Here is a 14,023-nt window from a genome sequence, read left to right as displayed (position 1 = left end):
CACTTATCTAGAGGAAAGTAGTTTTTTATTCAGGCATGTCCAAGGGTCAGCTCCCAGTGTTCTCTCCTGTCTATCTGATGAATCTGGGCATCTTGGGGCAATGTAGCAATTGCCTCATGTACACAGACAACCCTCTCCTCCTACCATCCAACACCACAACCTGTGAGAAATGCACTTATCTAGCCAAACTGGAGGTAAAGCTCTCTCCAACCAAGACTGAACTTGACAGTCGAGGAGAAGGTAAACATTTGCACCACACCACACTCATCACATAGTCTCACTAAACCTACACCACCAAAATCCACACATAGAAACACAAAACCATTCGCAGAGGCTCTCAATAATAGTCTGCTCAAGCAACAGAGACCTCCAAAGCAAAAATGCAAGCAACCTCCACCCCCCAACACAACCCAAATGACACATAGCCCACAGAATGTGTGCCAATAAACCACAGCCCATAAGGCAAAACAACGTAAACACCACACTAGTCATAGGCGACTCTATAGTCAGGCACACTGATGTTCCACTCACCAGGCTAACCAAGGAGAAGGTTACTGTCAGCTACCTATCGGGTGCCAGGATCCGCCACATAACCCATGCATTCAGGTCACTCCACAACAAGTACAAATATGACTCTGTCATTGTCCATGTTGGTGTGAACGACCTGAGCTGGACCTCCCTGGACTACATGAAAAGAGACATGGAAGAGCTCTTGTAGCCTGGGCAGGTATGACCCTAGCCCTGAGAAGCATCCTGCCATCACCCAGAATGATACCGCAATAGAAAGACAAAATGATTGACTTCAACAACTGGCTAAGCTTCTAGTGTCATTCTAAGGGGATCCAGTATCTGTCTGCCTGGGACGACATCGTCGACAGACCACAGTGCTTTGCCAGAGATGGCCTGCACCTCTCTCCCCTGGGATTCTGGATATTGGCTAAGGGTCTTCCCGCCTCTTTAGTGACTTTTTTAGGCAAGCTTCAAATGACAAATTCACCACCGTAACAGGAACAGACAAGCAAAAACTGAGGGTAATACTACTCAAAGCTAGGAGTCTAAATCTCAAAAAGCACTCACTAGAGGCACTCCTTAAAATGGAGAACATCAATATCTGTGCAGTGACTGAGACCTGGTTCAAGGCTCTAGAGAGCACCCCTGCATTACCAGGCTATAACTTATACCTCACTTTTCAGCCACCTAACCTGGACCAAAACACCAAAGGCGGAGGTTTGTCCATATTCATTAAGCATATCCACACTTCCAGGCTAGTTGCACAGCATAATGCAAATGAGGTTATCCAAGTGCAACTAACTCTGGGCAAAACTGCAATCCAAATTGTAGCTTGCTACAGATCCCCCACCATTCCCCAGGATTCCCACTCATCTTTTTTTGATATACTGGAAAATATTAAGGTTCAACCAAACACCCTAATAATGGGCGATTTCAACTACCCCACCATTAACTGGGAAAACTACTCATGTACCAAATCCTTTGCTCAAGGCTTTCTGGAATTCATAAATTTCAATGCCCTGGATCAACTTATCCACACCCCCACCAGGGACAACAATATCCTAGACCTAGTCATTACCAACATGAGTGACCAGTGTCCTATACCTGAAGTCGACTCCTTGTTGGTCAAATCTGACCATAAGCTAATCACCCTAGATATCCGCATCCCTCCTCCACCCACCATTAAGGAATCCACGGTAAAAAATGTCTCCAAAGCCAACTTCATGCTTTTTAAGACAGAAGTGGTGAACTTCATAACACCCATGCAGATGCACAATACAGTTATGACTGCTGAATCCTACACAAATGCACTCTATAAGCACTTATACAAGTGCATGGATGTGCTATCCCAAACAGAACCAAGACGCTATCCTCCAAAAAAAGGAAGCCAATCTGGTGGTCCCCTGCCATAAACAAACTCTACAACAGAAGGAAGAAACTGTTGCAAAAGAGAGTAAAATCCCATGAGTGGAGGAGCTCCCTGGTCAACCTCAGTAAGAAGCTGAGATCCCTTATAAGATCCTCCAAAGCTAGACACCAAAAATACTGTAGGTTTCTGAAGAAGATCACAGCAATAAAAAGTGATTGAAAGCGCTAATTTAATTCATCCGAGTTTGGTTATTTGATGGACATTTGCAGCTGGGTGTTTCAAGTTTCAAGTGTTTCTTTGGATCCTCCAAAGCTAGCTACAAAAACAAAATCACCACTGATTCTAAGGGCAACCACAAAGCATTCTATAGCTATGTCAAGAATCTCAATGGCAACAGCCAGATCTGCTCTGAGTTACAGCACAACGGCACGAAAATTACAGAACCAACTGATATTGCCAACATCCTGGCAGATAGGTTCAGTGCTAACGTTACCCCCCTCTCACCCCCTAAATGGCCCATATCTATACAGGAAGAATGCAGAGTCCCTGTAATCACATCTATGCAGCCAAAAGCTGCACTCTCTAAAACCAAAAACCAGACAACATCCCAGACTGCATTTTACACGAACTTCAGAACAAACTGGTTCCCCACCTAAGCACCATGTTCAATCATAGTCTCATGTCAGGCTTTGTGCTCACTGAATGGCACACAGCAACAGTTATCTCACTCCACAAAGGGGGAGCCACCAGTGATCCTGGGAATTATCACCCTATTAGCCTGATGAGCCTGGTCTGCAAGAACATGGAACGTATCATCATGGAACTCATGAACAAAGAATTTGGTAACCTCCAAACTCTGGACCCCACCCAGTTCAGGTTTGTGAAAGGCAGATCATGCCTTCTGAACCTGATCGACTTCTTTGAGGCAGTCACCAAAGCTGTAGATGAGGGTAAGGTGGTTCACACAGCCTATCTTGACCTCGCCAAGACTTTCAACACCATCCCCCATTCTGGAATTATAGATAAACTCACTAAACTAGGTATAAATCCCTACATCACAAGATGGGTTGCCAACTGGCTCACTGACAGAACCCACACTGTAAAAATGTTGTTTGTTTGTGTCTTTCGACTTTTCCCGGTTAGGGGTCACCACAGCGGAATTCCGGTCCGCTAATAATTGGCAGTAGATTTTTACATACTGGCTTGCCGGGCCTGACGCACAACCTTCAACGAAGGAACGCCCATTCATGCATGTCGCTACACAGAAAACGCTCTATCTGAGAACTGAACGACTGTAAAAGTTGCAGACTCCAAATCTGACTTCAAACCAGTGACAAGTTGAGTACCACAGGGTTCAGTCCTGGGATCTCTCCTGTTTGGTATCTACTTCTCTGAAGTACAGGCTAACACAGAAGTCCTCTGGCTAATGAAGTTTGCAGTGACTGCAAACTAGGAGCCATAGTTGAGTCCACAAGTGATGTGAACACCCTAGAGAAGGACCTCACTGAGACAGATGCCTGGTGTCAGAGGCATGGCCTCAAGCTCAATGCCAAAAAGTGCATTGTCATCCCCTTTGGTAAAAGCTCTGTACCCATGAACTACCACATAAACGACAGTCTACTTAACGCCAAATGTGTGATAAGAGACTTTGCGACCCAGGTGGACAGTAGTCTCTCCTTTGATAATCACATCACTACAGTAGTCAGAAAATCCTTCTATGTTGCACACCTCATCACAAAAGGGTTCTCATCCAGGAAAAAAGAGGTCATTGTTCCCCTCTATTCGGCACTCTTTAGGCCCATTATAGAATGCAACGCCCCTTTTGGAATGTACCTCACAAGACATCTGCAGCAGCTGGAAAGGCCACAGAAGTACTTCACAAAGAGAATTATTTATTTTATTTTTATTTATTTTACATTTGTTGACCGGGATAGTCCAACTGGATGCATGTCCATTTTCAGCGGAGGCCCGGGGAGAAAAGCTCCAAGGGTAAGTAGATACAGCATTACATAATACCAGCATTACATATTACAAACAGACTATTTACAGTGATTACATAAGTAAGCAAGTTAAACAAGTTCCACAGGTTAGTGTTAATCCCGAGCGTAAGTCAGGATTAAATTAAATCACACAGTAAGCTGGTTAACAGATTTTTACACATTCTAGAGAGAGTTAGCCAGGCTTGATACATTGACATAGCCAGTTAAGTGCAAAATGTTGTTTGAGTCTAGTTTTAAATTGACCTAAGGTAGAAATGAAGGTAATGTCAGCTGGACGAGACTTCCAGGGTCTACTTACAGAGTTTGCAAAGAGAGTCACCAGATGTGTTATTAATTTTGTTATTCTGAATTAGTAGTTTGTTAGAGGATCGAAGCGGTCTAGGATTGTTATAGGGGGTGATAATATTTTTAAGTGCAGGAGTATTGTCCGGATTATAGAGGAGTTTATAGGCCATAATCAGTTGGTTATACTGGATTAGGCTGGGTAGTTCAAGCCACCCAAGCTGATTTAGATTGATGCAATGATGTGTCCTAAAAGGCAGCCCAGTGGCAAACCTGGCAATGTGGGTGTAGCAAATTGAGAGTTTGTTAAGGACAGTCTTGTTTAAATTTGAGAGTAGAGGGGATGCATACAGAAGGGTTGAAAGAAGGTGAGAGCAAGCTATGGCAGTTTTAGCTGGAGGGGTTAGGAAGGCTTTTATTCTGTAAAGTGACCCTAGTTTTTTATTGATGGTTTTGGTAGTTTGGTTAACATGTAGGTCGAATTTTAGATTATTATCTATGATGACACCTAATAGTTTTGTAGAGGGGTCAGGAGATATTATTGTGCCATCATTTGAATTTATGGTAAAGGTGAAAGCGGTAGACCTACGTGTTGGTGAAAATAACAGCATTTTAGTTTTTTTGGAATTTAGGATCAGATGACGTTCAGAAAGCCAGTTTTCTATTGTATTAAAGGTGGTCTGGGTAGCTGACCATAACACTATTGGAGATGTGGCTGAGCAAATCAGAGCAGACTCATCAGCATATTGGATACAGCTGACTTTTGGGATGACAGTATAAAGGTCGTTAATGAAGATGGAGAACAGCAAGGGCCCTAGTATAGAGCCTTGTGGTACTCCAAGGGTGTTAGGTAGAAGATTAGAGGGTTTGTTCTGCCAGAGAACAGCCTGCTGTCGACCATTCAGGTAGGATTGAAACCACTGAAGGGCTCTAGTATCTAGACAGAATGTTTGCAGGGTGTGGATTAAAAGTTGGTGATCAACCATATCGAATGCCTTGGAAAGATCAAAGAAGAAGGCTGAGGATATATAACTATTGTTGCGATTATGGTTTATGATGTTGGTAAAGGCTAGGAGGGCTGAAGTAGTGCTGTGATGAGGACAGAAGCCATGCTGAGTGTCTGCCATAAGGTTATTCTGGATTAGGTGGTGCATGAGTTGTCTATGAATACATTTTTCCATAATATTTGCAAGTGGAGAGAGCATAACTATTGGCCTATAACTGGAGAATTCAGTAGAGCTACCTCCTTTGTGAAGTGGGATTACATAGGATATTTTCCAGATGGTGGGAATTTTAGCTTCTGCTATGGTGCGATTGATTAGTATTGAGACGAGGTAAGCAATAGCATCAGCTGATTTTTTTAGGTACTCGGCAGGGAGTTGATCAGCAGAAAGTGTAGTGGGTTTTAATTTTTTGATCAAGGTACGGATAAGTGAAGTGGCGACTGGTTGGAAGCTGAATGCGAGTAGGTTTCTAGGGGTGGTACTTTAAGGACCAGGGGAGCTAGGAGGTAGTTGGCTAGCTAGGGCTTGAATTGTCTCAGTAAAGAATCGGTTAAAACTGTCAGAAACATCTTCAGGGGTTTTATCAATAGTAGCAGCAGGGATTGGGGTTGAAGTAAGTCCAGGATATAGTAGATTATTTAAATCTGCCCCAAACTTCTGAGGGTTATTTTAATTTACTGTCTGTAAATTACAGTAGTATTGTTTTTTGTCTTGTAAAATGGATTTTTTTGTTTCATTCCTGGATTGCCTGTATTTAATGTGATCTTGGGGGTCTTTAGAAGAATGCCATAAAGCCCATGCTTTGTTTCTAAGGATAATTTTGAGTTTAGACTCTTTAGAAAGCCATGGCGCAGTTTTTGTCTTTGTTCTCTTTGAACAAACAGGTGCATGCAAATCGAGGATCTCAAGGAATTTGTTGTTAAAGTATGCTACTGCTTCCTCTAAGGGGAGGTGTTTTAGAATAGACCAATAACATGAGTTTAGTTCTTACTGGAATTTGGCAGGGCCAAAGTTTTTATTGTTTCTAACCTTTCTGAGTAAGGGTTGTTGGGAATTAATGGCTTTGTGCTTAATTACATATGTGAGAAGGTGATTGCTTAGACCATCAGGGAGGATACCAGAGGTGTACAGTTGGTGGTGACTATTTATGAGTACCCAGTCAAGTATGCTTTCTTTTTGGTTGGGTTTACCTATCCTGGTAGGGGTGGATATGATTTGTGTAAATGCATGCAGGTTAATATGGGTGGTTGGGGATTCTGAGGAACAGGTGCCCCAGTCAATGTTAAAGTCTCCAAGTAGTACAGTTTCTTGGGGGTAGTGACATGATAACCAGTGCAGGATATCTTCAAGTGTAGATATATTGTTACCTGGGGGAATGTACATACATATGATATTAATGCATTTATTTTTATTAAGTTGCAATTTGGTGGCAAGAATCTCTGAGTTATTAATCTGAGGTGGTTGTATTACATCTATGGTGACATTCAACTCAGATTTATAGAGTACAGCTACCCCCATCCCACCCCTTCCTGGAAGCACGATCCAGCCTGTGTATCCCAGGTGGTAACACTTCATTGTCTGTAGTGTTAGGTTTTAACCAGGTTTCAGCTAAACAGAGAATCTCAGGGGAGTGAACATCCAGAAGTGCATGCAATTCATGCACCTTGTTATTAATGCTTCTAATATTGAGATGACAGGCTAGGAGAGAGTTAGTTGGCCTATTAATTGTAGGTTTGTAGCTTAGATTGCAAGTAGAGGGGGGATGTGTATCTGAAGTGGGTGGGCCAGGGTTGGGGTGAATATCACCACCAAGAGAGAAAATTACTGGCCTTAAACAGATGCCCTACACTGACCGTCTCAAAATACTCCAGCTTTACTCTGTAGCATATCGCCTACTCTGAGGAGATCTCTGCCTAACATATAAAGCTATGTTTTAATCCAGAGATGTTGGACGTGCTACACCTAAAGAAATCCCAATCCCTCTAATGCTCTAAGGATCTAAGCCTTGTCACCACAATAAACAGGACATACTGGAGGGATAGATTCCTATCCCAAAGACTTCCTATACTCTGTAACAAGCTACCCATCTATGTCAAGCAAAGTTCCTCATTAGCACTCTTCAAGAAAAATCATGATGAGTGGATGAGAAATAGGATTACTTCTTTGGCTCTGCTCAACAGGGGCACAGGAAATTAACTTTCTTGGGTGGCGTAAGCAAGGGAACCTTGTTGGCTAGGCTTACTTATGCCCTTGGGCAAATAGCCTAGTACCTACCTATGAACTGCTATTTTTTCTACTTGAACTAAAACATCTGTGAAATTGTTTAATGATTTATTCTTTCTTCAGCTCCACAGTTGTTATATGGTAGTCCACTTGGCAATTGCGAGAGTTTTCAGTTCATATATCAGAAAAGTTAATTATGATTTATACAGGGATCCCTTACAGATGCTTTAAATGTCTGGAGCTGGTAGAGGAATGCTGTCTACATGATTCTATATGATACCCCAGATCAGGCTGCTTATGAAATTGGATGGCTTATAAATATTTGGAGATCATAGTCGTAACATTATCTTCTGCCACTATGATCCTGAGGTCTCTCTGTTTAATGAAGTTTTTGTCTACTTAACTTCTTTGCTTTAAGCCTGAGTCCCCCTCACAAAGAAATACATAGCAAGACATGGAAGAAAATTGACTTTTCAGCAGTGTAACTGTCAGTGAAATATGATGGTTCAATGACATCTACATGGAATCATCTAGCTGTTCTTCAGACAAAAAAATGCTAAAAAAATAGGATTATAGATTGATGTTTATTTATATTTAAAAACAATATACCTTTAACAGTAGATGATACATTTGTGGTTTTACACTGAGCTGGGTAAACATAGGAAAAAGCTATTATTTTTGACAACATATGTCAGTTTTAGTTTGGAACTTGCTTTATTGTCATTATCTTTTTGTATAATTGTTAATGAGAAGTATGATGCCAAAATGTCACCCCTCTCTGCTCTTTTTTTTCTGAGTTACATTTCTAGTCTACTTTGTTTTGTCTGATTTTTTTTAATAAAGTTTAAACATTTTCAGAGACTCTCAGGAGACCACAGCTCTGGGTAAGTAAACCTGTTTTATTTGAAACCTGGCATTTTTTGGTGCAGTGAATTTGCATTGTAAAAGAGTCTGTGACTCAGAGCTTCTGTCTACCAAGACCTATGATACAGTTTAGGGAGTCCTCAAATGATTTAATACTTGGAAACAATCCTTTCAAAGACGCCATCCAGAATTTCTAAACTTCAGACAGACAGATAAAAGTTCTTTGCTGAGAGCTGGTTTTATAAACATTATCCAGGATTAGGGGCCTGATTTCGGAAGACTTGCTGTCAATGTTAAGTGACCATTTACACTGAGAGCAGGTCTTTTGGAATCTGTCCCCCAGCATAAGTCTGTTTATAGAAAGGCCTCACACTGAAGTAAGTCACTCACACTTAGAGCAGGTCTTTTGAAATCTGGACAGACTTACACTTGACAGCAGCTCTTTTAAAATCTAGCCCATAAAATAACCTGTCCTTTTCACATTATTTTTGCAAGGTGTCCATAGTTCTTTTAAATTATTACTGATTTGCTTATATGCAGCAAGCTGTACATTCAAGGTATAGCAACTGAAAGGATACAGGATTAAGGACTGATATTTTCTTTTTTTCTTTCTGAGAATTTGAGTTAGAATCTATTATATTCAGACACTCTAATAATTTTCTAGATTAGCATCTGCTCCTTTAGACCCTTTTAGAATCCATGAGAATGTGATATTTTATCTCTCTCTCTGCCCTGACTTCTATGTAGAAAGAGCGACTGGAAACACAGAGACTAGATATAATGAGATTTTCCAAATCTTTAACACCAAAACACTCCCAGTGTAACATAACTTATCTGTGGAGCTATGGCCTCATATTGGTTATATGTAATTGTCTGCATGCGATAGCTCTCTTACAGCAAATATGCAGTAGGCTACCCTGCTCAGACAACTTTTGGCAACCAAAAGTTTCAGTAAATTAAATTTATGTGTTCCTTCTTCAGCACATTCATGAATGAATGAATGAATGAATGGAGAAATGGATATATAAAAGATAACATTTTGGTTAACTATAATGTACACATTTTCTGCATAAAGCATTTTTCAAGTTTTGTGTGGCTAACATTTAAGTTGGAACCATTTTGCTTTTAGTTAATTCCTCTGTTGCTCTCCATTTGACTTTTCTAATTACCTGCATCAACTTTTAAATCTATTTTTTATTAGTGGTGAAGACCTTGGGTTTGATTTATAAGACATGAACTGCATCTCAAAGCTTTATTGTTTTATGCTTTTCCATTGAAACAATCCTTGTAAGTCACTAGTAGATATGTTTTAGTGTTCAGGAAGTTCTTAATCTGAAAACAGCAAAATATGCCTATCACAATCAACAAAATAAAATAAAATTAATAGATAAAATGAAATATGAGTGGATATGGTTTGTCTTGATTTATTCTTCTACTGGTTGAGAGTTCATCCAGCCTGGGAACCCCACGCAAGTCCTCCTCCAACACACACACACACACACACACTCACACACACACACACACACACACACACACACACACACACACACACACACACACACACACAAGCACATGACATGCACGCACGGGCACAAGCACACACACACACACACACACACACACACACACACACACACACACACGCACACACACGCACACACACGCACACACACACACACACACACACACACACACACACACACACACACACACACACACACACACACACACACACACACTTTATCTTCAGAACATTTAGCTACAGAGACATCAGGAATCTAAAGGAAATATTACCTATGAAGGCCTATTCAGATGTGGTAGGCTTGCACTAAATATTTGAAGTTTGGAGCTGCTGATATTACTGATGCAATCACAACATCTGGATCCAATAATAATATACCTCTTTACAAAGCTGAAAGCTTAAAAAACATGAAAGTTAGAGAATGCAATAATAATTTCATTACCCACTTCATGGGCCAAGGTACAAAAAAGGTAGCTTTATAGCTGAATTGCTTAAGCATTGTAGCTGCTTTACTAGGTCCAGGCTTGGCTGAGCAATTTCACTGTATGGTCATTGTATTACAAACCTGTCTGATTATCTTCTGCATAAAACTGACAGTGATACATTTAGAAAAGTAATTTTCTGTACCTATCTAATATCACTGATATATTGTCATTTGACAATGTTTCCTTAAAATTAATGCCACTAATCTAAATAACAGTTTCATCAACTGATTCTCAAGCTGCTACCAGGACAGAATGCAAAGAGCAAAACTGTCTTGAATTCTATATTGAACCACCAGAAAATAACTCTGGTGCCCTCTAGGGTTTAGGCGTTAGCCATTTACCTTTTTTTGTCTGTGACATGCTGACTGAGTTATTATTACTCAGATTGAACATGCTGATGGCTCCGCATTCCTTTCTTCTGCTATATTATTTAATGTCTTTTGGGGCTTCATACCTCAGCCAGAGGCAACTGACTGCTATTCTTGATTTATAGTGGAGTGGACATAGATGGTTGGGGTAAGGTCAGGATTAACTGAAATGGACTTTTTCTTTCAGTACTTAATTTCAGCATTTTTGTAAGACTTGAACCATGTAGGACAATATTCCGCATATGGAAAGCATACTGTCTGGTGTCATTTACAGACAGCTTAAGCAGGCATTTAAAACAGACCTTTGAGTGTTATGGGTTCACAAGAATGCACTGCAAAGACTCAGATATTTAGCCCTATCTTCTACTGTCACACACTTCAATCTTTCCTATTGATGCAAACCACCTTCCTCACATCTTCTACATTCTTCCTTCTTTTTCCAGTTCTAGATCTTTCTTCAGCTCTACTCCCCACTCCATGTCAGGTTCCAATTGTTTCTCCTTTTCTTCTTTCTCTTTCCTGAATATATTCTGATATTCCTTCCTTGGCTACTTAATGTTTTGTCTAACAGAAATGTATGGGAGCTTTGTGCTTATTTATTCTTACACTTTCTCACCAGTTTATTCTTTACAAGAAATATTAGATTCAAATGATTTTTTTCCCAGTATTACTTCATTTTCTTTTGTTTGTGGTCCTCTATGTCATAATTAGAGCTAAGACACAATGAAAGAAAGGGAACATCACATACTGAATCCATTTGCACTATTTAGAGCAAAATTAATATTTATTCTGTCTCTTAATTTTTCACTGCCCAGTGAATGTTACTGCTCTAATCGATGTTCATATAGAGATATTTTTTTCTTCCAAGTCTCATGTTTACTTCAAAATGTTGTATTCTAGAATGGTTCTTTGCAGACAGGGCTTGAGCACATACTGTGATCCAAGCGACAAGGGTTTGCTGAGCATTGCCAATAGTGGAGGAACTAGGCGGGGAGGGAGATGAGTGAGGGATTCAGAACACCCACCTCTCCAGTGTGGTTGGGACAGTAGTGGACACATCAATTGCACTCATGGAAGTGAGATTTCTTGGGTGTAGTCCATAGAAACCACTTCCGGTGCTTGAGAAGAGGGGGTCACGTTTGTTTACTGACAACCTACTCTGTGGAAATGAGGGACAGTATTTATTTACCATTTGCTAATGAAATAGGCATGCAGGCACAAAAGAGGTAATTAGGGAAAAACATTGAATGACATTAGTGAAGAACAAAATAAAATGACAACAGGAGTTTTTTGTCCCTGGGCTCCTGCTGAAAAGGGGCTTCTACCCAATTGGACTTTCCCTGTAGTCAAATGACAATAGATAAATAAATCAATTAATACACAAAGACTTTAACAAAGAATATTCATCAAACATTAATGTTATATAAATAAACTTGGCATAGAATAATTAGTGTAGAAGAATAAATATGTAGTATGTATAAATGATTATCAATCACACGTGTACTTGTTTGCAGTGATATTTTCATCTATTCATTCTAAGAAGTATTAGACTATGCCATCCAAGATATAATACCCAATTTATTTTAAGTAAGATAGTGCAGTTTTCAGCCAGGATTATCGAAGTAGTTCCATTGATTTGTGCTTGTTAGGTGCCTATTTACTGCTTCTTAAAGTATCATAGTGTAGTTATATCTTTTGTGTTGTCTGGGAGTTTGCTTCAGGTTGCAAGAGTTATTTCTCAGAAAGATTGTTTAGTTATTGCCATAGAAACTTGGGCCTGTGAAGAGTAGTGCTAGTCGGGATTTTAAAGGCATATGTACTAGTCCATATTTGTAGCTTGTTCTTTAGTGCTAATCGAGATTCTAAAGGAGTATGTTCTAGTTCATATCTGTAGCTTGTTCGTTAGTGATAGTTGAGGTTCTAAAGGAGTACATACTAGTCTGTATTTGTAGCTTGTTCTTTAGTGCTAGTTGAGATTCTAAAGGCGTATGTACTAGTCTGTATTTGTTGCTTGTTCTTTAGTGCTAGTCAAGATTCTAAAGGAGTATGTACTAGTCCATATTTGTAGCTTGTTCTTTAGTGCTAGTCAATATTCTAAAGGAGTATGTACTAGTCCATATTTGTAGCTTGTTCTTTAATGCTAGTCGAGATTCTAAAGGAGTATGTACTAGTTCATATCTGTAGCTTGTTCATTAATGATAGTTGAGGTTCTAAAGGAGAACGTACTAGTCTGTATTTGTAGCTTGTTCTTTAGTGCTAGTCGAGATTCTAAAGGAGTATGTACTAGTTCGTATCTGTAGCTTGTTCGTTAATGATTGTTGAGGTTCTAAAGGAGAACGTACTAGTCTGTATTTGTAGCTTGTTCTTTAGTGCTAGTCAATATTCTAAAGGAGTATGTACTAGTCCGTATTTGTAGCTTGTTCTTTAGTAATAGTTGAGATTCTAAAGGAGTATGTAGTAGTCTATATTTGTAGCTTGTTGTTTAGTGGGAAGGACTCGTTCTAGTGAATACATTTAAATGTTAGAGTATTTAGAAGAAAGGTAGTTATTGATATAATTGGTAACCACCTAGACTTCCTTACTCTAAGGCAATGGTGCTCATTCATAGGGCTTAGATGTATGACTTTGAGTGTCTTGTTTCCTGCTTTTTTCAAGTGTTATTATTTCTAGATGAGATTAGGACAGAAATGGGAGGATCATGCACTAACCTCGGCAAATGTACATTAATTGTCATATCTTATATAATTTCTTTATAGAGAGATGTCTGCAAAATTCTGTATGTTATTTGTAGTTGACTTAGTACTATTTGAGTTTGAAACTTTACAACCTTACAACAGAGATGAATATGTCTCTGATCTAAGGTTACTAAGGTTTCTTTGGTTTTGATAGGTAGATTCTGCATAACTGGATCTACGGATAAGGTCTTGAAAAGTTTTTGCTCGATTAAAAAAATGTTTATCAGCATTTTATTATTATTTTTTAAGTGTTTAGGGTGAGAAGATTCTTTTATAGCCAATTCCATAGAAAAGTTAGATAATTTTGAAGTGAAGTGTTAAAGTAATAAACAGATTAATTTGCTTTAGTGTTTACTATATCACCTGAACATGGATGACAGATTGGTTTGTTAGATCCCAAGGAAGCAATGGACCTAGAATTGCTCCCTGCAGTACACCTCTGTTGGTAATAGCAACATATGTGCAATGATCTTGAGTGAAAATGGAACAGATTCTATTTGAGAGCTGTTCCGCAAACCAACGACACATTCCAGTACAGAAATCATAGTGGTGCAATTTTTAGAGTTGTAAATAGTAATCTAATTTTTCAAATGCATATTTAAGATCTGTAAAAATATTATCAGTTAAGTAGCCTTTTTCAAATGTTAGTGTGCATTTCATT

The 14,023-nt window shown here is 39.4% G+C and overlaps 1 protein-coding gene across 1 annotated transcript in view; it reads left to right on the top strand.

Annotated features, from left to right (window-relative positions):
* NKAIN3 (sodium/potassium transporting ATPase interacting 3) overlaps positions 1-14,023 on the top strand; it is a 2,685,286-nt gene that overhangs the window by 311,777 nt on the left and 2,359,486 nt on the right. The window lies entirely within an intron of this gene.

The sequence above is a fragment of the Protopterus annectens genome, chromosome 3.part0 (genome assembly GCF_019279795.1).
Source record: "Protopterus annectens isolate FY-2018-M chromosome 3.part0, PAN1.0, whole genome shotgun sequence".
NCBI classification, from domain to species: Eukaryota; Metazoa; Chordata; order Ceratodontiformes; family Protopteridae; genus Protopterus; species Protopterus annectens.
The sequence above is the reverse complement of the archived record's forward strand: the minus strand, read 5'-3'. Positions and strand labels throughout refer to the sequence as shown.